The following is a 27,498-nucleotide window of genomic DNA, read 5'->3' on the forward strand; positions in this document are numbered from 1 at the left end:
CTATACTGATCTCCTGGTTAACATATGGAAAAATGTCTCTGGGGTCCATTTATACATAAAAATTGAGCTGTAATATGAGTATGAATGTTTTAATTATATTAAGTAATACTAATTTTTTCTCCATTGTGAGGTACCAAGTTGTATACTCATCAGCATGTGTTCAACTACATCTGTAAATAGGGCATCCACATTTGTTTGCTAACTTTTATGTTATTTGTCCTAAGCTTACTAATTCAAATAACTATTTTGCATATCTTGGATATTAGGTCTTTGCCACTATATGTGTTGCAAATATCTTCTCCCTGTCTGTGGGACTTATCTTTTTACTGTTTCTGGTACCTGCAATCAAAAGCAGTTATTTAAAAAAAAATAAAAATTTATTCAGTTGTTCAGCATATTAACTGAATATTTTGGGGGGTTAAAATCATATGGTTTTGTATTAGTGCAAATTACAAATAGAATTGTATACATATATGAACAAAAGTTTCAATTATTTTAAAATTTATTTATATTTGAAAGGCAGACAGACGGACAGACAGACAGAACTCTATCAGATTATTTGCTTCCTGAATGCCCAAATCTGCCAGGGCTGTGCATGTCCTGAAGCCAGGTGCCTGGAGTTCAACCTGGGGCTTCCATGTGGGTGTCAGGGTCCCCAGTATCGGAGTCTCATCTAGTGCCTCCAAGCGTATGCATTAGCAGGAAGTGGGGAAGTATTCATTTTTCTTTGGTTTTCGAGGCGTGTAGAGGTCTGTGCAAGTATACCTTCAGGGGTGCAGGGTCCAGTTGAAGTCTATGGAGCAGCATCAGGAGAGCTTCGGGGCCCTGGAGTTTGGTTTTGCAGCTTCCGCAGAGTCCGGGCAGCCTCCCGAGCGCTGCTGCAGTGCGGGAAGTTCACAGAGCGGCAGACGCTGAGCCCCTGGGCCTCTCTCTGAATAGTGCAGAGTTCAGTATCTTAACAAACTATTCGCAATTGTTTGTCTTTTTATAATAATTCCTAGCAACATTATTATATTTTCAGAAGAGATAGAGTCTAGCTCATAAATAAAAAAATATTTTTGAAAAATGATGGCTAAATACAATCATTTATGTGCATATCACTTGTTCTAAGCTTTATTTCCTGACTGGTCTTTTTGAACATTTTCTCCAAATTAGTTTATTCCTGGTTTTGTGTGTCAGAACATCATAATTGGGAAATACATTGCCAGCATGACACACTTAAAATTTCAACACTTTGCATAAGGACTGAAAATATATTTTATCCAATGAATAAATGCAATTATTTGTATATACTTATGATAATATACATTATTATAACAAATATATATTAAATATATTATAATAAATATATATAAATAATAAATATATTATTTATAAAGGGAACAGATTTCATATATACACTTTTAAGAACATAATGATACTTCCCACTCTCCCCATTTCTTCCTCTTTCTTTTGTTATTTTTCTTTTCATTTTTGCAATGACATACTTCCAGTTTGCTTTATTATCACAAGCGTAATCCTCCACTAAATGAAGAATTCAACAAGTAGTAAATAGAAAAACTACTGATCCTTAGGAATAGACAAGGGCTATAAACAATAATCAAATCTCAAGCTGTCAATTTCACTCATTTATATTACTCTCAATTTGTACCCTATGTGTTAGTTAACACAAATCAGAGAAACCTTACAATACTTGTCCTTTGGGGATTGGCTTGTTTCACTAAGCATAATGGTCTTCCATTGCATCCATTTTGTTGCGAAAGGCAGGATTCCATTCTTTTTTATGGCCGAGTAGTATTCTATCATGTATATATATATCACATTTTCATAAGCAGTTCTTAGTGCTGGCATTGTGATGTAGCAGGTTAAGTTGCTACCTGCTCCACCAGCATCCCATATGGACATCAGTTCATGTTCCAGCTGTTTTACTTCCAAACCAGCTCCCTGCTGATGCACCTGGGAAGGCGGCAGAACATGGCCTAAATGCTTGAGTGTCTGCTACGCCCATGGGAGATCCAGATGGAGTTCCTGGCTCCTGGCTTTGGTTTGCCCCAGCTCTGGCCATTGCAGTCATTTGGGGAGTGAGCCAGCAGATGGAACCTGCTTTCTCTTTCTCTTTCTCTCTTTCTCTCTCTCTTCATTCTTCTTCCTCTTCCTCTTTTTCTTCCTCCTCCTCTTCCTCCTCCTCCTCCTCTTCCTCTCTCTAAGTCTGACTTTCATATAAACAGATTTTTTATAAAAAACAGTTCTTTATTTAATCAACTGTACTGTCCTTTTTCTTTCTGGTTTGCACCTTAGAAATTGTTCTAAATTTTTCCTTTTAAAAAATTTATTTTTATGTTTTTGTAAAACCTAAATGAAAGATCTCTGTGAGTGAGATCCCAGTGGAAAGAACGGGCCATCAAAGAAGGAGGTACTTTTCTCTGAAGGGAGGACGGAACTTCCACTTTGACTATGACCTTGTCTAAATAAGATTGGAGTTGGCGAACTCAAAAGGCCTCCATAGCCTTGGCAACTCATGACAAGAGCCTAGGGTGATTACTGACACCATAAACAAGAGCGTCAATTGTTAGGTCAACAATGGGAGTCACTGTGCACTTACTCCCCATGTAGGATCTCTGTCCTTAATGTGTTGTACAATGTGAATAAACTCTATAACTAGTACTCAAACAGTACTTTATACTTTGTGTATCTGTGTGGGTGCAAACTGTTGAAATCTTTACTTACTATATACTAAATTGATCTTCTGTATATAAAGATAATTGAAAATGAATCTTGATGTGAATGGAATGGGAGAGGGAGCCGGAGATGGGATGGTTGTGGGTGGGAGGGAGGTTATGGGGGTGGAAAACCACTGTAATCCAAAAGCTGTACTTTGGAAATTTATATTTATTAAATAAAAGTTAAAAAAAGAGAGAGAATCTCCCACCCATTGATTCTACTCTCTAAATGCTTGTAACAGCTGGGGCTAGTCCAGACCAGGCCAAAGCCTAGAACCCTGTCTGGGTCTCCTGCGTGGGTGTTGTGGACCAAGTACTTGAGCCGTCACCTGCTGTCTCTCAGGGTGCACCTTGGCAGGAAGCTGGATGAGAAGCAGAGAGGAGACTTAAACCTAGGTATTGTGATATGGGATGCAGGTATCCTGAGCAGCATCTTTTTTTTTTAACATTTATTTAATGAATATAAATTTCCAAAGTACGATTTATGGATTACAATGGCTTCCCCCCCATACCGTCCCTCCCACCCACAACCCTCCCCTTTCCCACTCCCTCTCCCCTTCCATTCACATCAAGATTCATTTTCGATTATCTTAATATACAGAAGATCAGCTTAGTATACATTAAGTAAGGATTTCAACAGTTTGCTCCCACACAGAAACATAAAGTGAAAAATAATAGATGATTTTTTTTAAATGATGATGAAATCAGATCAGACCTATTGTCATGTTTAATCCCAGTGAGAGTCAAGTTGGGAGTTGATCATTTCTTTTTTTTTTTTCTTTTTTCTTTTTTCTTTTTTTTTTTTTTACAGAGGATCAGTTTAGTATACATTAAGTAAAGATTTCAACAGTTTGCACCCCCATAGAAACACAAAGTGAAATATATTGTTTGAGTACTCGTTATAGCATTAAATCTCAATGCACAACACATTAAGGACAGTGATCCTACATGAGGAGTAAGTGCACAGTGACTCCTGTTGTTGACTTTACCAATTGACACTCCTGTCTATGGCATCAGTAATCTCCCTATGCTCCAGTCATGAGTTTCCAAGGCTATGGAAGCCCTCTGAGTTCTCCAATTCTTATCTTGTTTAGACAAGGTCATAGTCAAAGTGGAGGTTCTCTCTTCCCTTCAGAAAAAAAGGTACCTCCTTCTTTGATGACCTGTTCTTTCCACTGGGATCTCACTCACAGAGATCTTTTGCCAGAGTGTCTTGGCTTTCCATGCCTGAAATACTGAGCAGCATCTTAACTGATGTGCCAAATGACCATCCCTGAATTTTGCTTTGACTGGATTTTATAGTTTCAGTTTCATGCCAGTAAAGTTCTCATCAATATAATGCTATTTATCTTAAGAGGTAACTTGTGATTATCTAAAAGTTATTAGGAGATATATATTTCCCAATTTTAATATATTTGCATACATGAATAATGTATATGCACATATAAAATGCATTTATATATATGTAACAAAGTTTCCTTCAAGGATTTTAGCTTAATTAAAAATTTCAGCTTATCTGCTTTATCATTTATAAACTTCCCTTTCCTTTATTGTTACGATTAGCTCCTAAAATCACTTCCATTTGCAGAAGAGGTAATGGCTGTGAATTTTCAGCCAATTTTGTGGGTTTTTTTTGATAGATACTGTGATGTGAGAGAAAATGCCAAATTTTTAATTTTATAAGACATCATCTTGTTCATGATTTATTGTTCTTTGGACAACTGAGTTCAATCCAAATGTCCCATGAAATAAAATAGTACATTCAATACAATTTGTTTTACAGTGTATTATGCATAGTAATCACTTGACTGTGTAGATCAAATTTTACTTTCTAAAAGCTCTTTACTGTAGTATAATGTGTTTGTTCCCTTTAAGAAATATATATATATGTACATATATATATGGGAGGAACTGATTAGAAGATTGTTCATCTATATTTTCATAGCGATAAAAGAGAAATTCTGTCTTTCATTAATTTTGTTGGTTGGTTTCTGGCAAAGTATATTATTAGTTGTTAAGATGTTATAAAGCTGTTAACTCTAGTTTATCCAGGGAAAAGAGGAGGAGGGACTATCATTAAGCATTCAGTATAAGTTAGGCAATATTCCTGCCACAGGACCTCTGACATTCTTCATTCATGCATGCATACATCCATTCATTCCACAAATATATATCAGTATATTCCAAATATACTTATATATATGTGTGTGTATATATATACATATACGTATGTCCCTGCTTCTGACACTTTAATGTGCGTGTTAATCACCTGGGGATCTCATTACAGTGCAGACTGTGATGCCGTAGTTCTTGGGCAGGAGCCTGGGATTCTGCATTTCTAGCCAAATCGTGGCTGATGCCAATGCTGCTGGTTTGGAAGCACTATTTGAGTAGCAAAGACAGTATGGCAGGTGGGGGAGAGGTCAAGAGTAGAGGGTAGGAAGGGGATTGACAGTGCTTTTGAAAGCTGTTGATTAGGTGGACTGTGTTGAGAAGGTGAGAATTGAGTGAAGATAAGAAGATGAGTGATTGCAGTTGTACCTTGACCTAGGGAATACAAACAGCTAGTGCAGCGGCCTTTAGATGAGGACATATCTGGCAAAAAGTCCAGTGTGGATAGAGCAGAATAATCAAGAAGAGAAGTAGTAGTGGTGATGAGGTGAGAGAAGATCTTAACAGACCCTTATAAATGGCTTTGCTTTTACTCTGACATGGGGAACCTGTCCAGGATTTTGAGCAGGGGAGTGATACGCTGGAACTCCTGTTTACAAACCTCACTTTATAGACAACGGACTATGGAAGGACCAGAGTAGAAACAGTGAGACCAATTAAGAGTCTGCAAAATGTCTAGGCTCAGGCTGTTTGTAGCGGAATTGCTGTTGGGAAGTTGTCATATCCAGAATACATTTTGAAGGTAAAGGCAGGCAAACTTACTGATGTCTGAGATGTACACTGTGAGAGAAAGAAAGGAGCTTCTGGAAGGACAGAAGGGCCATCAGCCAAAGTGGGGGAGGTTGAGTTTTCAGGATAATATTACAAGTTCAGTCCTTGGACATGGGGAGTCTTATGGCATCAGTTAGAGCTCCAAGTGGACGTGGGCAGGAAAGCCTGGAGTTCAGGGGAAAGGACAGCACTTGAGACTGAACTTCTCTCTCTTACCATTCTCGTGACAGTCCTCTGCCGTTCATCTTTTATTTCTCATCTTACAGTTGGAGAAACATGATCAGAAGATATAACTGACTCAGTTGTTAAGTGGTAGAGTGGAAACTCCAGACAATATCTGGTTCTAAAGGCCACACTGCTATCCTGCTTCGGTGGTAAAACAATCAACACTGTTTACTGTAACTGATTATACATCTATTCAGAGAAAATCAGAATCAGTTTCAGGCAGGAAAATTGAGTTGGTGGTTATCTTTTTAGCTGTCGGGCTTGGCTACTGTAGACAGATTTCCTTAAGTCAATATTTGGCAACTTCCCGTATGTTCTAAAGAGACGTGCTCATCCGGATGTGACTCTGGTTATCCTGAATCACTCATTTCTACTACAGCTTTTGAGAGGTACAAAGCCATGCAATCTGTGGTCTGGGGGCCAGAGTGAGCAAATGTGCACCTGTCAGTGTTGGAAAATTATGGAAGTGGTTAAGATGAACTCTGTAACCTTTGCAGCTTCCAGGGAATAATTACAAGGCATGTGCCCTATATGGTTTCTCAGAGGTCCCCCAGGAGGACTGGGCTCCAGTTCTCACAGCAGTAACCTGTGTTCCTTGAATTCTTGCCTCACTTTCCCCATTCTTTACTTCTTTTGGGGATTGCTTCCCACGTAAACTGTCCGCAACAAAGTCCTTGTCTCTGGCTATTGTAACAGCGATGATGATGAAGAATATACAGATGTAGTCCACCCAGGATAGTTCTTTCTAATTTATATCACAGCACCTGGCAAACGGAGTCTCAGTAAATATTTTGTAGACTGGTGCATAACTGTAACATTCCTTAGTGATCATTAGATAATCGTTGTTACTATTCTTTCAGTCAAATACATTTAATAGCATACAGATAAATTCCTCCCTGCTGATCTTGCTCCTTTCTTTACCTTCCCAGAAGGAAGGATTCTTAAAAATTTGGTGTATATGCTTCCAGTCTCTGTGTGTAAATGCGTGTTTATGTGTGTAATTTCTACATTTACTTGAATCATATAATTTTATACATATGATATTGTAACTTGTTTTGTTCACTCCAATTTATGATTTTAATTGTTATCCAGGCTGTGTATTTCTTTGATTAAATTTCCCATTTGATATTTTTATCGGATTTGAAACTTTCAAATTTTATTTCTATTTTTAATGCTTGACAGTAAATATTTAACATATATGTAAATATAGATATGGATTTTCATTTTAAGAGTTGCCGTAGATAATGAGCTAAGATGCCAAAAACTAGGCCACTATTTATGTTTTTCTAGATAACTACTGCCATTTGCTTCCATTTTAGTGTCTTCTAGAATTTTAGTTTGAGCTTGTCCCTAAATAAGAAATGGCATTTGATTGTTATCTTTACTGAATTTATATAGTTTAATGGGATTTTATTTCTTTTATTTGCTTATTGAGCTCATTTCCTTAAATGCACTTTTCTGGTTGGGGAAGTATCTACATTAGTCACTGGAGTGCAATAGTTAATCAAGGTCTAGATGATTGCTTCTTGGCCTTTCAGCCAAGATCAAGTGCAGGTCTGGATGAGAAGGGCGTTGCCTGCAGCGGGAGAAAGGATGATATCCACGAAGCTGTAGTGTCTGGCCTTCCTTCCCACCTGCTGGAATGTCTGCATTCCCCTTTGAGCAGTATTTTGTGATGCTGTAATAGCTTGGCAAGCAGTCTATGGTAGAATCAATGTGTATATTAAAAAGAAACTGGTAGGAAAATTCACAAACATCTCATTAAAAGTGACCCCAAAGAAAATGTTATCCAAGAAAGCTCATTTATTGTGTTAAAATAAACAAAGATTTATTTGGAAGTACTTCTCATATTTCTTTAGAGCCTCATCCAGTGTCAGCATAAACAAATATAATGAATTAGTTTTTAAGTTAAATTTTAAAACAAATTTTAGCCTCGGTGAGATGTTATAGTTGAAATTGTGAATGTTGGAAGCCATGCTGTCTTACTAAAGCTGTGGCAAAACCTTTTTCTCCCTCCCTTTAACAATGACGGGACCATATGCCTTAATTAGATTTCTAGTTATTAATTTAATGCCATCTCACCACTTCTGGTAGTTCTTTATTAGAATCTTCGTCTTCCTGTTAGCATTCTTAACAAAAGGTGATCCGAAAACCCAAGTGACTAACAAGCATATTTAAAACAGAAAGTCTGTGACCAGCACAAGAAAGCTGGAAGCCCTTGCCCTGCCAGAATCCCACGTATGCGCCTTTCAGGTCCCTCCCAGTAGGAGACCCTCGGCTCTGACTTGCTTTCTCTTGCACATGATTCTGTGGTCCTGGCTAGTAGTGTTCTTGGATTTCTGGAATCAGTGTCACTACCAGTACTTCTAGGCTTTCAAAAGAGTTCAGATCTGTCAATCAAATCTTAATCAATAATTTTGTCCCCCATAAAACTTTAAATTTTATAGTACATTTCTCATATGTAATAATGTTCAAGAGAGGCAAATATACACATTTTTCCGCTTTTTCCCAATACTTTCTTTTTTTAGCAAAAATCTATCCTGGTTTCTCTTGATATCTTGTTCCAGTTACCTGTAACTTTAAATTTTCTGCAGTTTTCTGTGTTGTACATGTCTTGTTTTTTTCTGCAAGAAATACAGGGCCATGCTGACAGTGTGCTAGTATTACCACCATCTAATTACAGCTCTGTTATGTCTGTACAACAAAATTACATATCCTTTCAAAGGCTGTTACAGCATTTATCAGTCTTCATGGATTCTACGCTAATTTGACCATTCATTTTACTTGCAATCCAAGCCATAGGCAATCCAAAACCATCACCATGACAAATGAACACTCTGTTGCAGATATAGCTGTTGTCTTTCCATATCTGGAGACCCTAAGAGCATTGTTAAAATATGGCAATGTTAAATGTTAATTTTTCTTGCCCAGTGGAGTTAATCACAAATATTCATGAAGAGTCTATTTTCAATTAAACAGTTCTCTGTTCACTATCTATAATTCCCTCAAAGGAACCAATTGTACTGAAAAGGATTCAGATTCTGTTGTAGTTCATTTTTTTTATTTTTGAGATAACATTTTTAATTTACATTATAATCAGAGGCTTAGTGCTCATCTAAATAAGGAGTTCAACACATAAAGTCTAAAAAGACCATAATTTGGCAGGAATATATGAAAGGGTTATAAAAAATCAAATAAAAATGTCTGTTTCACTCATACAGTAAATTTTAAAATACTCACAGCTCATTAAAATTATAGTAGTATATTATTCTTAACAATTTGATTGACAAAGATTTAAAACAAAGTTTTTTTGTTTTTAAGATTTATTTATTTATTTGAAAGGCAGTTACACAGAGAGAGAGAACGAGAGGGGGAGAGGAAGAGGGAGAGGGAGGGAAGGGAGGAAGAGAGAGGGAGAGAGAGAAAGAGAGAGAGATGCTTCCATCTGCTGATTCACTCCCCAAAAGGCCAGGGCTAGGACAAGCTGAAGCCAGGATTCTCAGATGGGTATAGGTGCCTAAGGACTTGGGCCATCTTCTTGTTGCTTCCCCAGGTGCATTGGCAGGAAGCTGGATAGGAAGTGGAGCAGCAGGGACTCAAACCAATGCCTATATGGGATGCCGGTTTCACTGCTTAATCTGCTACAGCATAACACTGGCCCCTTAATGCGGAGTTTGACAAAATACTATATTTGCTGGAAAACTAATACACACAGGATCTCTTTCTTTTTATTTTAATTATTTTTGAATATTTTAGCTCCCATATATAAGGGAGAACATGTAGTATCTGTTTTTGTGTGCTGTATTTTTATCAGTCCATATTCATGAAAGCATATGCTTGCCATGTAGGATTTCTGCATTTTATTGCCATAAGTAAATTCCGTTTTAACGCCCATTAATATTTCCTATACTCATATGAAAAGTTTCATTTTAGCTTGTCATCTGTATACACATATAGACATTTAGAAGATGTTAAAACTTTGGTTTATGCTGAAGGTCCTTGCAATGACACAGTTTTAGGCACCAGTAAAATTATGATCTAAAATAATTAATGCCTGGACTGGAAGTTATCTTAAGCTAGTCATAAGATTACTTAATTCACACTTAAAGCTTGTTAAAAACTCTCTTTTCTAATGTTTCTATCATAACTTTGGGGTTTCTAAATCAATTCTAAGAATTTATTCTAATTATTGCTTCTATATTATATTCTGTTTCCCCCCCAATGACTGTGGATTTATTACAAGTTATGTTGAAATTTTAGTTTTTCAGATTGACTGTAGAATTATTACAAATTTTATTTTGTTACATTTTGATCTAATTTTTGCTCTAGGGAATTTATGACTTCATAATCTTTTTCTGTGGCATTGTAATTTAAGCTTTAGGTCCACTAAATATGTACTTCTTGGATAACAGTAAACAGCTAATATGCTATAGTCTCCTGAAAACAATTTTAGTTTTTTCTAGTACTTTAGTATATATTGTACATCCTCAATGTGAAATCTACTGAGCAAAATAACTCCTAATAATTCTTCTATGTCCATAAACACTGTCCACTTTCCCAGGTACAACATTTTATATGAAAAATGAGAAAGCATAAACATCTTTGAGCCCAAAACTTTATGTAATGTTATTATTCTCAAAATTTGATAAATCACTTTAGACTGAAATTGGAAATAATTCCGAATAATAAAAAGATAAGTAAAATTTGATTTTAATGGATAAAATTAGACCATCATTAATTATGTCTTTAAAAATAATTGAATGTAGCTTTCCCCAACTATATCTATTTTTTTTAAAAAGAAAGAATTATTTATTTGAAAGGCAGAGTTATAGAGAGACAGAGTCAGAGAGAAAGAGAGAGAGGTCTTCTATCCACTTGTTCACTCCCCAAATGGCTGCAATGGGCGGAGCTGGGCTGATCCGAAGCCAGGAACCAACAGTGTCTTCCGGGTCTCCCATGTGGGTGCAGGGGCCCAAACACCTGGGCCATCTTCTACTGCTTTCCCAGGCCATAGCAGAGAGCTGGATCGGAAATGAAGCAGCCAGGTCTCGAACCGGCACTCATATGGGATGCCGCTGTGGCAGGCAGCAACTTTACCCTCTATGCCACAGTGCCAGCCCCACAACTTTATCTACTTTTAAGGTACCACTTTTTTTTTTTTTTTGACAGACAGAGTTAGACAGTGAGAGAGAGAGAGACAGAGAGAAAGGTCTTCCTTCCGTTGGTTCACCCCCAAGTGGCCGCTACGGCTGGTGCTGCGCAGATCCGAAGCCTGGAGCCAGGTGCTTCCTCCTGGTCTCCCATGCGGGTGCAGGGCCCAAGCACTTGGGTCATCCTCCACTGCCTTCCCAGGCCACAGCAGAGAGCTGGACTGGAAGAGGAGCAACCGGGACAGAACCAGCACCCCAACTGGGACTAGAACCCGGAGTGCCAGTGCTGCAGGTGGAGGATTAGCCTAGTGAGCCGTGGCGCCGGCCATGGTACCACTTTCTCCTACATGCTAGGCAGAAAATGAAACTTGAGAAAAATTAAAATACAACATAGTAAATTATGTTAGAACCTGATCAACACTTTATCCTCAAATTGTCCCTAAATATAATTTTCTCAGCCATTAGTTAAGTATCACACATTCCTAAAGTTGTAGTTGATATTCTATGACAGTTTAATTTATTGGATTTTCTGGATCTTCTAACAGTGCATGTTATAAAAAATGGCTATTTCTTTGCTAAATTTATTTCAAATATATCCATGAGAAGAAAATGGTCCCTAATGCCTCCATTTTCTTATTTGTCCATACACCTTTTCATCTAGTTATCCTTTCTTTCCTTTCTGCCTCTTTCTTAGAAGAGAACAAAGATAATCCTATAAAAAAAAAAAACCTTCTTCCTTTCTAATACTATATAGAAATCTTAGTAATAATGTTTTGAAATTTATTGTGATAAGTCACCATTAAAATGTTGTTTTCTGAGTGTTTCCTAATATAGAATGTAGGACATATTCTATGCTTTTGGTCATTTAACTTCATTTGTACTTTTAAAAATTATTTATTTTAAAGGGAGAGAGAGACGGACAGACAGACAGACAGACAGACAAATCTCCCATCTGTTTATTCACTCCCATAATGATTGCAACAACAGCCAAGAATAGGCCAGGTCAAAGCCAGAAGCCTAAAACTCAATGTGGGTCTCCCATGTGGGTGGTAGGGATCCAAGTATTTTAGCCACCACCTGCTGCCCCCCAGGGTATGCATTAGTAAGAAGGAGACTGGACTTGAACTAGACACTTTGATTTGGAATGCAGGCATCCCAAGTAGCATCCTAACTGCTGTGCTAAATGTCTGTTCCTGAATACTTGTTCTTTAAAATATTACCAGGTCACATTTTTTAAGTGAATGAAGCCATGCATTTGATAGGTACTCACTATTTTATAAGAACTCTTAATTTCCTAGCAAGAGACATATCTGTATGTATATGTATATATACACATGCATATTTATTAACTTTCTAGAGACACGCATACTGTGAATTTTCATCTTTGATTTAAACTCTATATAATATGCAATTACACATGCATCCATACGTCAGCCTAAATATTTTAACTGCAAGATTTCTAAAATACTCTTATTTCAGTTATGGCAAATTTTCTATTCTCTGACAATAGTTTTTGTTTATTATCACCAGAATTACTTATATTGGCCTAGGTTCTTCATTAAGTATCATTTTTGTACAAGGTGTAAGAGAGAAATGAAAAAAATACATGAACAAACAGAATTTCACACACTATTGATTGTTATAATGTTTTCTTTTTTCCCCTCAACTCCATGTCCCCTCATTCACAAGACAGACCAGGCCAGAGGCCTGAGCTGAGGTGTACACGGGGAAGGTCTACTCTTCCTCCTCTTTTTATACAGTCAGTGTAAGAACACAGCATGTCGTTAGCACCAGGAGGCCATAATGTTTTCAGATGTCAAAAATATTATTGATATTTTTATCCAATATAAATTCATCAGAAGCATGACTTAAATCTGTGAGTCATTACACTGGGGCACTGTAAACAAGCAGCTGAATATTGAAGGAGAGTAGCATAATGTTGCTTTCAAAGTGACCACTAAAGACAAATTTCTGCTTTGTGATTTCTGCATTTTTCTACGATGACTGTAATTATCATTGTCGCCAGCTTTGTGTGAATTCATACAGCTTCCAGGATAAACCTGGAAACATAGAACACTAACATGAATAATAGCAATAGTGCTTAACTTTGGGCTGCTATTGTAAATTGACAAATGACATCATTGCCTTCAGGTTTTTGTTGTTTTCCTAAACACATCAAGTAAAATGTAAGCACCCAAATCAGTAGGGTCATCTCAAAGAAGGTGGACTCTGTTCCAGTAATTCATTATCAAATGCACTACAAGCTCTTGTAGAATTGCTTTCACAGACCAGTTTATGAAGCAGAAAATAAAGACTCTTCTTTTTGGTTAAAACCACATTTTGGGCCAAAAATGGTTTTACCCAATATACTACTTAATTTGTTACTGAATCTGATTCTCAACGAATTTTAACTGCTTTTAAAGTTCAAAACAGTCTTTAGAAGAATGAAGACTTTCAACCATTTGAAACTGTTGTGAAATTGTGGCATTTGAGAGCTGTGGAATTTAAGGGTTAAATATTTGCAAATTATATCATTAGTTTTTAATACCAGGAAGATGTCAAGTAGAGGGCTTTCACCAACAATCCCTGAAGGTTCTAGTGAAAGCATATCCTATCCAGAAAGCCATGGGAACCTGAGGCAGGATGCTATGTTATGGGTTGGCACCTTCCTAATCCCTAAAATTTATGCAAGGATATGGTCTTTATCTTGAACAAATTTGGTAATTTTTTGATTATAGAATCCAGAATGCAATGTCCTTTCAAGCTCTAAGCCCCACAAGGAAACTTGTCAACTACCCATTGGCCCATGTGAGGCTACTGCCTGCTGTGAATATATGGGGAATGTGGGGAAATAGTGTACAACAGGAAACCACACAGCAAGGCTTAGGGCTGGGGGAGAGATGTGAACAAGGGAGATGCAAGGGAACGCTTGAAATAAGGATGTGTTTTGACCATCGAATGGCTTTGATATATTGGTTGTGCTTCTCTGCTAGCTCATATCGGAAGCCTTGATGCCTTGCCTGAAGCTGGTCATTTTTTTCCTGGTGAGAATCAGCAGAGACAAAGGAGTCACATCTTCCTTTGCTAGATGTAGTAGCTCTATATCATCTTCAGCAGACAGAGACTTTAAAGGTTTTACTATACCGTGCATGGAAGTTGTGGATGTAGACAAGTCTAATGAAGGAAAGAGGCACTAAATGAATCTTCACAGAGTGCGATGAAAGAAAAGATGATTAGGCCGACGCCGCGGCTCACTAGGCTAATCCTCTGCCTGCGGCGCCGGCACCCCTGGTTCTAGTCCTGGTCAGGGCGCCGGATTCTGTCCCGGTTGCCCCTCTTCCAGGCCAGCTCTCTGCTGTGGCCAGGGAGTGCAGTGGAGGATGGTCCAGGTGCTTGGGCCCCCGCAACCACATAGGAGACCCAGAAGAATATCCTGGCTCCTAGCTTCCAATTGGCCCAGCTACCGCCATTGTGGCCATATGGGAGAGTGAACCAGCAGATGGAAGACCTCTCTCTCTCTCTCTCTTTCTCTCTGTAACTCTGTCTTTCAAATAAATAAATATATAAATCTTAAAAACAAAAAGAAGCATAAAAAAGGGAAACTCCCTCTCTCTATAGATAACATGATAATGTACCTAGAATACTCTAGAGAATAATAATTGGTAAATCTAACTCAAACAGTGAAATAATTTAAATTAGCAACATATAAATTTGAAAGGCAATAGCTAACAGCCATAACATGCAAATATCCAGTTAGGAAAGATGGAAATGGGAATAAGTTGGCAAATTTCATTCATAAAAGCACCAAAAGGATTGGAATATAACTAGGAAAAAATGTAGAAAACCTATCCATAAGCAACTGTATACCCATCTGTAAATGAGACATGAAAGTAGATTTGAACAAATAGAAATTTCCTGTTATTCGATGGGGCATCTCAACACCACTAAGATACATGGTGTTCTTAAATTAGTTTATAATTTAATATGATCTCAATAAAAATAAAAAACATGCTTTTTCCAGGTAGTTAGGCATGTTGAAAATAGGATTAAAATGGAAAAATAGTACACAAAATTATATAGAAAAAACTGAAAGAAAAAAAACCTCTAATTGCAACTAGACATACCAGATGCTGAAATTACTACAAATCTTTAATAATTAACCGTGTTAATAGCATATGAATCGACAGACAGATGAAATAAAATTAACAGTCCTGAAATAGACCCAAGGACTTGTGGAACTGTAATATATAGCAGAAGTGGTATCGCCAATAACTTGGGGCACAGGTGAGTTCAATAATAAAGGATATTGGAAAAAGGAGAAATTAGATCTCTTCTCAATCCATAAGTAATAAATAATAATAAATCCCAAATGAACCCAAACTAAGTATTCAAAATAAAAGTCATCTGTGCCTCCAGATGCAATTCTCTTAGAAAGATATAGATTCCCCCCCACTCAAACTGTATAACCTGACTTTAATTAATATGAAAATATCAGACAAACCCAAATCAAGGTACATTTTAGTGTCACTGCGTTAACTGATTACTTTAGTTTTGTTTCCTCCAGAAACAGACCCTAGGTCCTTAGATAAGGATTCAAGTACCTGTGCTTTATTTGAGAGAGGAGAGCAGGAAATATTGGGTGCGGAAGGCATCCCACAGAGGGTGTATTCTCAAGCAGGTTACCACTGTTGGCAGGTAAAGCTTCATTCTGGTGAACACATCTGGGAGACGGTAGAATACGCAGCTCCCAGTTAGCCTGTCCAAGGAGAGTAGGGCTGAGGTATTTGCACACTGAGTCACATAAGTGACTGATTGAGGGTTTCTGGGGCGTGCAAATTAATTCTAGGCCCTTCCAGACTGCTCCATTGCCCAACTGGATTCCTTTAGACAAAAGTTGACATTTCAGAGGCACAGGACTGCACGTGTGCAGATGATGAGTTCCAAGGGTATGCTGGAAAATGCCTCACATAATCTGCTGCTGTGCCGAAGCAGAAAGCTACAGAATCAGTCTCTCTGGTATTCCAGGCTGCACTCAGAATGGTTGCAGCCATAATTATATTAAGGCCTTCACTGGAACACTGTTTCTAGGCTCAGAAACATCAAGTGGATTATGATTTCTTTTAACTACCAGCTGAGAAATATTGGAGGAGTTATTTATTCAAAATCTCAGTTGCCTCATCTGTAAAATAGAGACAATAACAGATTGTGCTTATATAATTACTTTAGAGCTAAAAGAAGCATGCATTTCGTAGTTTGGCACTTTAAATATCCAGTGTTAGTTTTAATTATTATATGCATATTCCTTACAGTTACTATTACTTTTCATATTAATCAGTATGTTAGAGATTATTATTCTTATTTTGCTGATTAGGTGCACTCCAATCTTAATCTAATTTGTATCTTGGTTCTAACAAACATGAAAGTTTTATAGTCATTGAAAACTTAGGACTACAGAGACTCGGATTTCCCATCTGTTCTTGAAAATGACAATCAGTTACTTAGGAAAATGACATTGAAAGATACAAAGGAAAGTCAGTGAGATTGGGGCCAAATAATGAAGCTCAAACATCATCAAAAAACAAGTTGCAAGTGGCGCACACAAAGTGAAGAAGAACAAACATTCTGAAGACTGAACTAGGCATGTTCAGTAGGCTTTGGAAATATGTATGGGATAGTTAAACTTTATTTAACTTCCTGAGCTAGCTTTGCTTGGATACAGGTAAAAATTTTTCCATTATTTTTGCACTGCCCCTTCAAATCCAGTGGCTTGGCCTTGTTCTTTCTTTATACTGAATGAAACCTCTGGCAGATCCCATAGTTTATCAATTGAATAGTGTATTAGTTTCCAGGAATGCCATAACAAAGTACCATGAAATAGGTGGTTTAAAACTACAGAAATGTATCCTCACAGTTCTGGCAGTCCGCAAGTCCAAAATCAAAGTGCTGCAAAGACCATACTCTCTTTTAAGGCTTTAGGATGCGGTCATGCCTTGCTTCTACTTAACTTTTGGTGATGGCCAGAGGTCCTTGTAACCTTATAACCTCATCATTCCAACTTCTTCCTCCATCATCAGTGTTCTTGTGACTATGTGTCTTCACAACCAACAGTATGAGTATTCACACTGACCATATGAGTATTAGATGGGGGCCCAGCACACTCCTGTATGACCTCATCTCAGTCAACTACATCTCCTACAGCCCTGTGTTCAGATAAGGTCACATTCTGAGATTCTGGGGGAAGAAAACTTCAACATATTTTTGGGGGTTGCAGTTCAACGCATAACATTTAGCTAATTATGATCTAGCCCAATCCATAATCAAACTCCACAAATTCTCCACCAGAAACAAGCCCCCTTTCTCTTCAGAACCACTGAAAGGCTGCACTGGAGTGGGAGTGACATAAACGAGTCCATTTCCCTTTTTTCCCACCTCGCTCTGCCTCTCCTCCTCTCCCACTGATGAGGGTATGGCTCAATCTTCGAACACTGGAGCAGGTGAAGGGGGTGAATTTGCTGAGTTTGGGAGAATGAAGGAAAGAATGAAGAAAGTTGATAGAACTTCTTTAGCTTTAGTGTCTTCCGAGGTAGCATATTCCAAATTCTGATTTTTACTTTCATTGGGATGCTTTTTCGCTTCCTCAGAAACCCACTTACCTGGTGGACATTGAGGTTCAATGTGTTAAGCCACCATTTGGGCTGTCTGCATCCCATATTGGAGTGCTTGGGTTTGAGTCCTGGCTCCTCTGCTTCCAATCCAGCTTCCTTCTCATGCACACCCTGGGAAGGCAGCAGGTACTGGTCCATGTACTTGGGCTCCTGCCACCCATGTGAGAGACCCAGTTTGAGTTCTGGGCCTCTGGCTTTTTCCTGGCCCAACCCTGATTGTTAGGGCATTTGGGGAATGAATCAGCAGACTGAAAATCTCTCCCTTTCTCTTCTCTATGTTGCTCTGCCTTCCAGATAGGTAGGTAGGTATATAGATAGATAGATAGATAATTTTCTTTAAAAAAAAAAACAAACCCACTTGCCCTGAACCACAAGAATCTCTTACTTATAGATAAATGTGTGCAAGAACTGCCTCTAATATTAACCATCCCATCAACTGACCTGTGGTGTCTCACTCTGCTCCTTAGTTGGGATCTCTGTGTCTTCCAGGCAGTCATCCTGGATGGATGCTCACTCGAAATGACCTAGGCTTACTGCTACAGGATTGATTTGGCACCATAATAAATACATGAATCCTTTTCTTACACACTTGGGTCTGTGTCATCAGTCACTGAGTGGTAAAAATCTGCTCTCAGACACTTGATTATTAAATTTTCAAGAGTTAGATACCACTCCCCATGGTATTCTGGGATAAATTTTAAGATCTCCAAATACTCCTTGTAGAAGATTTCTCAGCTTGTGGTAAGGTGAAGTATTCCTCTTCCCTAGTAACTGACTCCCCCAAAGTAGTGGACAGATACAGGGAGGGGATTGTCGGTGCTGTGGAAGCATAGCACCCTAACAATGCTCTCAAAGGAAAGTCACTCTATTGCATATCTGCTTTCTCCAGAGACTTCTTCTTTCCTTAACAGCCTAGATGTAAATATTAGCCTAATCAAAACCTGCCAGAACCGGTTTTAAATTTTCTAAAATGTATTGTTTTAAAATCCTTTCCTGAGACATAATTTAGGCAACATCCCAATCACCCATTTACGTATACAATTCAATGTTTTTAGTATATTGAAAGGTTATACAAACATCACTGCAACTTAGTTTTAAATTATTTTCATCATCATTGAAAGGAACTCTCTCCTATTATCTGTTACTCCCCATCTTTTTCTCTTCCCAGCTCTGGGCAAGCACTAATCTACTTTCTGTGTGAAAAGATTTACTTTTTCTGGACATTTTGTATAGGTGGAATGATACAAAATGTGATATTTTGTGATTAGCCTATTAACAGTATTTTCAAGGGTTATCCATTGATTTGTAACATTTGTTGTTGTTAGTATGCTGTTGATTTGTATTTATGTCAACATAAAAACTCATGGAAAATAGAATTTAAAGATGACTTTATTTTGGTGCAAATTTTTTTTAAATTCATACGTGTAGGGATCTTTAGGAAGCTCAAGGAAAATGTACAATATGAAAACCTATGCATGAACTTCACAATTTTCAAAGAAAATTTATTTTTTAATTCCATTTGTACTTTAAAAATTCATGGAAATTGTAAGCAAATATGTTTATTTTGGTCTCAACAAGTTTTGGAAATCCATGCATAATTTTTTCACAATGTTCATTTTCCATGAACTTTTTGAAGTTCCTAATATTGCATTTGTTTTTATTTCCAAATAACATTCCCTTGCATGGATATATCAGATTTTATTTATCCATTCATCATTTGATAGGCATGTAGGTTGTTTCTGCTTTTTTAAGACATGTATTTATTTGAAAGGCAGAGAGACAGAGACAGACATAGACAGACAGAGAGCTTCCATCCACTAATTCACTCCCCCAATACTCGGAAGAGCCAATGCTGGGCCAGTCCAAAGCTGGGAGCCAGAAATGCATTCTGGGACTCCCATGTGGATAGCAGGGACCCAAGTACCTGAGCTGCCTTCTAGGGTACACATTAGCAGGAATCTGGAATCAGAAGCAGAGCTAGGATTGGAACTCAGGCACTGTGTTCCAGGTAGTGTCTTAACTGCTAGGTCAAATGCCTACTCCTGTTTCAGTTTTGGCCCTTTATTAATAATGCTGCTCTGAATGGGAATATACAGTTTTTGTGTGAACATATGGTATAATTTCTCTTTGAAATTGCTGGGTCATATGGTAACTCTATGTTTAACTTTTGAGGAACTGCCAAACTGTTTTCTAAAGGAAAAAAGTCACTTGTGCAGAAATTCTCATCTCTAGTTCTACTTCTGGAATACTTGAGACACATAGAGAAAGGATCTTGATGAAATATTTAAATAGCAGCTGGTATTTGAGGAGGAAAAGTGATCATATGAAGGTTATAAAAATAAGAACAATAGAAAATTCTCTCATATCAAGAGGCATTTACATTAGAAATAAATGGGTTGTCATGATTTGAGAATGTTAGAATGGGCTATTTACTCAGAAAAAGCTGTGAACTTGCTTTTCAGTGCAGACTTTTCAAAAGGTATGCAGTCATTTTTCTGGGTTGTTTTCAGCGTAGTACAGTACCTCTGGAACTAAGTGGCTAACTCAATGCCTTTCCAGAGCCTCTTTAGCTCTGATAATTGTTTGAGAGCACAGCATTATCGTTACCCTAAGCAGTAAAGCCTTTTTGATTGTGCATTGTGCTAAAGGCTTTACAATGATAGTTCAAAGAATTTGGCCCCTGCTTTTTAGGAATTTAAGAGAACACATTTTCAAAAGGAAATAAAAGAAATCTGTTTATGGTGTACTACAAAGAGGCATTAACATAAATGAAAATGAAGATCACTTCAGGGAAACATTAATGGATTATAAATAGTACCATTTCAGAAAAGTGATATTTAGAAGTAATATCTGTTTTGATTTTATAAATGAGATATGGAGAAGAAAAATCTATTCATTGCATGGCTTCTCCACATAGACCCATTCACATTCTTCAGGAGAAAGGAAATAACACAATAGAATAAAGTTTTATCATTTTATAATATTGGAGCAAAATATATGGAAATTGTCAGAAAAATGTCAGTGTTTGATGTCTATTTGTGCAGTAATTTTTAATAAAATTATAAAGAAAGTTGTTAGTGGTCAGGATATTAATTTTAAAACATTTTCAGAATAAAATATGATCATGTTATTGGGATGCAAATTCATATTTCCTGCATTTCAGGATCTAATTTCAGAAATTATTTCTTAAAGAAATTGATAACTCTAAATATATTTTGAAATGAGAAATTTTGAAACAAATTTTCTACACGTTTCTTAGGTTGATAAATAAAGGAAATAATTTTTAAAAGTGAAAATTACTGAAATTTAAATGCAGTTACATGTGTAGGTAAGGTCTAGGAAAAGATTTGAGTAGTTGAGTAAGAGTCAGGGAAATCAGGAAAGGTAAGTAATATATACCTTTCATATACTTTTATTATATAAACAATTATATGTACTTTGTAGAATTGACATTTGGAGTACATAGTTTTCCTAAAACTGTTATTACTTTCTCTCTATTATATAGATCCTAAAGTTGTTTTCAGTTTTCCTAAAGAGACTAGAAATATTGGCAGAGTTAAAAACAAGTCCAAATCATATTGTTTTAAGACTTCACCTGTGTATACTACAGTTATAAAGACACATTTTCAGGCATGCAAAATCACACCATATTGTCATTCATGAAATCCTTTATTAGAAGTTTTATTTAGGGCTGTTGTCCATCAGAACTAGAAGGTAAACCAAAAACGAGTAGAGCAGTGAAGAGAAGTTACATAATTGTAGTATCTGATAGGCCCCATAATGAACCATCTGCCTCAATTATGAAAAGAAGGAGCATTTCAGAACAGAGGTATCAGAGGAAGTGACTTGTTTCCTACCCTTTTGTCGCTCCCCCTCTTCGTGGAGGAACGACACAGGACCCTGCGCTGTTCTTTTGTCTGCTCGGCCCTTCCCGGGTTTGCTGCTGGTTCTTCCCGGGTTGGCTACCGTCCCTTCCACCTCCGTGGAAAGGCGGTTCCCCCTGCCACTTTCCCCACTTGCGCGGGGGAGCAGCACACCACCGGCCAGCTCTCTCAGGGGCTGCACAGGTGTTCCCCTTAGATGTTCCTGGTGCATGTTGTCTCTCTCCTCCTTTATAGTCCTCTTCCACCAATCCCAACTCTGCTACCCACATGCCGAGTACACTGCTCTCCTCCAATCAGGAGCAGCTCCTGCTGCTTATTGGTTGAACTGGAGGCAGCTGTGTAGAAGCTGTTTCCTCCTCTCCCAGCGCCATATTGTGGGAGAGCAGGTGCGTAGAATAAGTCTTAATTCCAGTAACAGTCTAGTCCGAGTTGCTCCCCACACCCTTTACAATCTCGGACACTGGAAGGAAACAGTAAATGTAGAAAATAAAAGGATATTAGATTAACAAGCACTCCGATCTTAGTGCATCCTTTGATGGGAGTGAAAGACCTACTGGTTGATAAAACCCAAACAACCAATATCAAATAAAAATAAACAAAACCTAAAAGCTCAGGAATGTTGAACACATGGCAAAAGAATTGGTGAAATGCACTGAATACTAATAAATGTAAAATTGAAAATAAAAATAAAGACAGAGTTGTAATAAAATTAGAACAATAGGAAGAGGGGGAGAAGCTCGTTTTCTCATTTTCACAGCAAGAATTAGTCTCACTTAAAATTACGATACTTATTTTAAGATTTCAGAATTCCAGTGAAACGAACATCTGATTGCTACTTTGTTAATTTTTAAAAGTTTCTAAACTAGCAATTGTTTCACTTCATATTATTTATTTATTTACAAATAGTCATTAACTATATTTGAGATATATGACTATATTTAATATGATCTTATTTTATAAAATCACATCTTCGTCTCTGTATATGAATTAGAGAGATGCACTGTGATGATGGTGACCTGATTTCTTTTTGCTATTTTGTGTGTGTGCAGTGTTAATATTATTATTTGATTTTTAATATCGAAAATATATCATTTTGTAAAGAAGCCATCCCAGGAGCAATCACTTAGTAAAAGTAAACTGAAAATAAATACAGCTTTATTTGAGTTTACTTAACATACAGTTGAATGTGATTTACATTATAATAAAATACCCACCGCATCAGTTTGTTAAAAATTTGTTTTCCCGAAACAATTTCATTTCCTCCCAAATTATCACTGTTCTTCTGATTAAAAATATAATCTTTGCTTCTCTTTTCAACTGGAATACACTTTACTGGAAGGGTAGAATTGCTGTAAAAATCTTAGTCAACACATAGACCTCTAACAGAAAAGCATATAAATCATGAACAAGATAACATTTCTGGGCAGTTTTACATCACTGTGGTGGGTGGAGCTCACCCAAGCAGCTGCCTTTGCTTTGCAATGCGCTTCAGATTTTGTGAATTCCTTTTGTTCTTCAAAAAGAAAGTCTGCAAATGGAATATATTTTCTTTAATTGATCTAAATGAAACAACCTCTGATAAAGTTTTGCGGCACAGTATAGTTACCAGTTTGGATAACAACACGCACCAATGCCTATAGTACGCACATACGAAACGCTCATTTTAGTCATCTAGACACTTTTATAGTCAGAATTTATTGTAGATGGAAAGCCTAAACTAAGTAAAGCAGCCTGCTTACCTATTTCATTCACCAGTGAAATTAATCCAGATAGTGTGAGACAGAAACTTGGGCTATCAGCTCTTCATCAGCCTGGGAAAGTTCTCGGCTTCATTTGCTTCCACTTGCTCTCCAGCCAGGGCTCTGGGTCACAGTCCTTGCAACCCGTCATTATGACCAGGGTGCTAAGCGGGAGCTTTTCACTTTCAGCAGATATGCACTCTATAGCAAGCACTTCTAATTGTATTACCCCAAACATAATGAAAACCTTATACTTGGACCACGGGGCTTGTGGAGTAATTCGGTTTCAGATGAAGCTAATGTGCTCCTCAGGGGTTTATAAAATTATTTTTTGTTTGTACAATTTCCTCCTCTGATTCATGTCGGTTTTCTGAATTAGGTGTTTTATATACATCCTCCTGGAACCAATCCTATAATTTTAGATACCCCGCCCTGTGCCCACCGCATTTCCTATTAGCATCTCAGAAACACTCCCTCTACTGTTGAGTTATGATCACTCGTGTGCTCTCATTCTTTTTTTTTTTTTAAGATTTATTTATTTATTTATTTGAAAGGCAGAGCTACAGAGAGGTGGAGGTAGAGAGAGAGAGAAGTCTTCCATCCCCTGGTCCAGTCCCCAAATGGCCGCAAGGGCCAATCCAAAGCCAGGAACCAGGAGCCTTCTCTGGGTCTCCCCCGTAGGTGCAGGGGCCCAAGGACTTGGGCCATCCTCTATGGCTTTCCTAGGCCACAGCAGAGAGCTGGATTGGAAGTGGACCCAGCCAAGACTCAAACTGGTGCTCCCAAGGGATGCCCACATTGCAGATGGCAGCTTTACCCTCTATACCACAGAGCCAGCCCCTTCTCTCCTTCTTATACTCAAATGATTCCATACTATTTCTCCCACGGTTTCTGCCCCTGGACTGCATTTCATGTCTTGTTTTGCTGTCCACCCATACTTCAGGATATATGGTCCACTACAAGTTTTCTGATGCTCTGGATCCCCGTGGAGAGTAACACGTAGCTTAGCACTGAATCAGTCTCTAATCATTTCCTACACAATAATTTTATCTCCACAACTAAATTGTAATTCCCTGTGTGTAGTAATAGGCTCTAATCTTCTTTATCCAATACTACTGTAAATATTGCCGAGTGTATTTGATATCTACTTTACCTACTTAGCAAATAATTATTTATGATTATGTGATATTAAGACTCAGCCTCCCGGCCGGCGCCGCAACTCAATAGGCTAATCCTCTGCCTGCAGCGCCGGCACACCAGGTTCTAGTCCCAGTCGGGGCACCGGATTCTGTCCCGGTTGCCCCTCTTCCAGGCCAGCTCTCTGCTGTGCCCCGGGAGTGCAGTGGAGGATGGCCCAAGTGCTTGGGCCCTGCACCCCATGGGAGACCAGGAGAAGCACCTGGTTCCTGGCTTCGGATCAGCGCGGTGCACCGGCCGTGGTGTGCCGGCCGTGGTGGCCATTGGAGGGTGAACCAACGGCAAAAGGAAGACCTTTCTCTCTGTCTCTCTCTCTCTCTCTCTCTCACTGTCCACTCTGCCTGTCAAAGATAAAAAAAAATTAAAAAAAAAAGACTCAGCTTCCTGATTGGGAGCTGCTTTCAGTTAAAAACAAGAAACAAACAGAGCAAAATGTCACATCTATGAACGATTCCTACAGTCCTCTTTAGGTACCTCTGAATTACTTTGATGCTTTTGATTTGAATGATTCAAACCCGGACACACTTAGAATAAAACTAGAGCTTTAAACATTCCTCTCCCTCCTCAAAATCACCACTGTGATTTCTGATGTTATACAAATATTTTGAATTTCATAAAACTCTATATGAAAAATATATATGAAATCAGTCAACATTGTTTTTTTTTAAATTTTTAAATTTAAAAATTTTTAAAAAATATTTATTTATTTGAAAGGCAGAGTTACAGACAGAAGGAGAGAGAAATCTTCCATCCCTTGTCTCACTCCCCAAATGGCCTCAATGGCCAGAGCTGGGCCTATCCGAAGCCAGGAGCCAGGAGCTTCTTCCAGGTCTCCCATGTGGGTGCAGGGGCCCAAGGACTTGGGCCGTCTTCTACTGCTTTCCCAGGCCACAGCAGAGAGCTGAATCAGAGGTGGAGCAGCCAGGACTTGAACCGGTGCCCATGTGGGATGCTGGCGCCGTGGGCGGCAGCTTTACTCACTATGCCATAGCAGCAGCCCCGTCTTACTGTTGATGAGCATTTGAGTAGTCTTTACTTTTTCATAATTATGAATAAAGTTGCTGTGAACATTCTTGTAACTATTTTTGGTGAACAAAACCATCCTTTTCTTTGTAGGGACGAAGTACATAGCAGTTCTATATAATGTCTCCATATTAATGTTACTCACACTACAAAGTCACTGTTTCTCTACCTTCTGAGTATTGCCCTTGAACTCCTGGTGCATCTGAACCAGGGTTGGCAATTTTGCTTCTCAGAGGGTATTTGGAAATGTCCGGAGACATATTTTGGTTGTCACACTGGGGAGAGGATGCTAGTGGTACCTCATGGCTAGTGGCTAGGTTTGCTTCTAATGCACAGGATAATCCCTGATTACAAAGATTTTGTTGCTGTTGAGAAACTGTATCTAGACTAAAAGGATTTAATTTTATATTTTTTCCTTCTAGGTACTCATTGCTTGACTATCCCCTGCTTCCTCTGATACATAGCTATAGACATAGTTATAAATAACTCCTAAAGAAAAAGGGCAATGGATGGCAGGGGCATCTTTCAGCCTATTCTATTTGGTATTAACTCTTAGCACCTATTAAGTCCTGCATTTAGTCATCTCAAGGCATCTAAGTTTGTCTTTGTCAATAAATATTTTCAGAACAGTAAAATAGCCTGTCTCCTCTGTAAGGAAATTGCATTCTGTGAAAAAAAATAGCTACATATACAAATGTGACATAAAACACATACATACATGTATATGCAAGGGACATCCCATTGATTCTGTTTAGAACCAGCTAAGATATCCAGGCACATGGACCCCTATTGTAGTTCAAAATTTCTGCAGAAGATTCACTAAATTACTCCTGTCATTTTCCCCAGTCTCTAAAAACCGTGCTCAATCCATTCCCATGACCACATGTGATTCATTGTTTTCTCGAGCAACCTCTTCTCACCTTCAAAGTAACTGAAGGTATATTATATTCACTTTAGTTATCAGAAATACCTAAAAGAAAAAAAAATGAACGTGTTATTCCCATTTCCGTGAATTGGAACCTTCAACTCTCCCATATTGCTGTCAATCCTTGCTTCTGAAACTGAAGCTTAAGGACAGTACCAAAACTTACACTTCATGCTGATTTTATGTCATCCATCTAGTCATAGGTCCAACAGAGGTGATTACCTCACTCCCCAGATGGGCACAGAGTTCCCACCTCATGTGGTCGCCTTCATTACTTTAGTGACATTGAAATGGAGGAATGGTGTTTGTTGGCTTGGTGTTTTAAAAACATGTGGTCTGCTTTTTGGGCTACAGCCAGAACTAGTAGTGCCTGACAGCAGAAATCCAAAAAGTCATAAGTATTCTTTTCACTTTCAAACATTAAAAAAAAATCAGTAAATGTGAATATAACCAATTTTGATGCTACATAATCACCCAGAAACTTTAAAAATTATAATTATATATGTGCTCTTTGTAACATGTTAAACTTGTGAGTGCAATTTTTTATAATTTACATTTCAATATGTTTTATTTCTGTGATTCCTCAACTGTAAAGTTCATTGACATTATGTTTCTAGGATGGCAGTGACCAAAGCCTCATTATGTTTTGCAGAGTCTCATAAAATAAAGAACTGTCTGTTTTAAAATGACAGAAGTAACCCCATTGATAATCAATGACATAAAAGGGGAGACTAACCAATTTTTCAAAATGATTCCCCAAAAGGGGAATGCTTTTGATCATCTTGGAATCATGGAAAATTTAGGGAAGCATAATTCCACACTTAAGTTTTTGGGAAATATTGTTAAAGCTATTCACCACAAATTACTATTTTGGCCTATTTTTATAATATATGCATTTACTTTGATCTTCAGCAGCATCAACTAAATTCTAAACCTATGATATGTTCTTGTAAAAAAAAAAGGGTTCCCTGATCTAGCAAACTAATTAAATGCTACATAGCATTTCTCTCACCCTCCCACATATACA

General features: G+C 37.9%; 1 protein-coding gene and 1 non-coding gene across 2 annotated transcripts in view; one reads left to right on the plus strand and one right to left on the minus strand.

Moving 5' to 3' along the window:
- IL1RAPL1 (interleukin 1 receptor accessory protein like 1) overlaps positions 1-27,498 on the plus strand; it is a 1,403,208-nt gene that overhangs the window by 988,525 nt on the left and 387,185 nt on the right. The window lies entirely within an intron of this gene.
- Positions 12,707-12,838, minus strand: LOC127485051 (small nucleolar RNA SNORA51). The gene has a single exon (XR_007912252.1). It is a non-coding gene; the product is annotated as a small nucleolar RNA SNORA51 (small nucleolar RNA).

Source organism: Oryctolagus cuniculus, chromosome X (assembly GCF_964237555.1).
Source record: "Oryctolagus cuniculus chromosome X, mOryCun1.1, whole genome shotgun sequence".
NCBI classification, from domain to species: Eukaryota; Metazoa; Chordata; class Mammalia; order Lagomorpha; family Leporidae; genus Oryctolagus; species Oryctolagus cuniculus.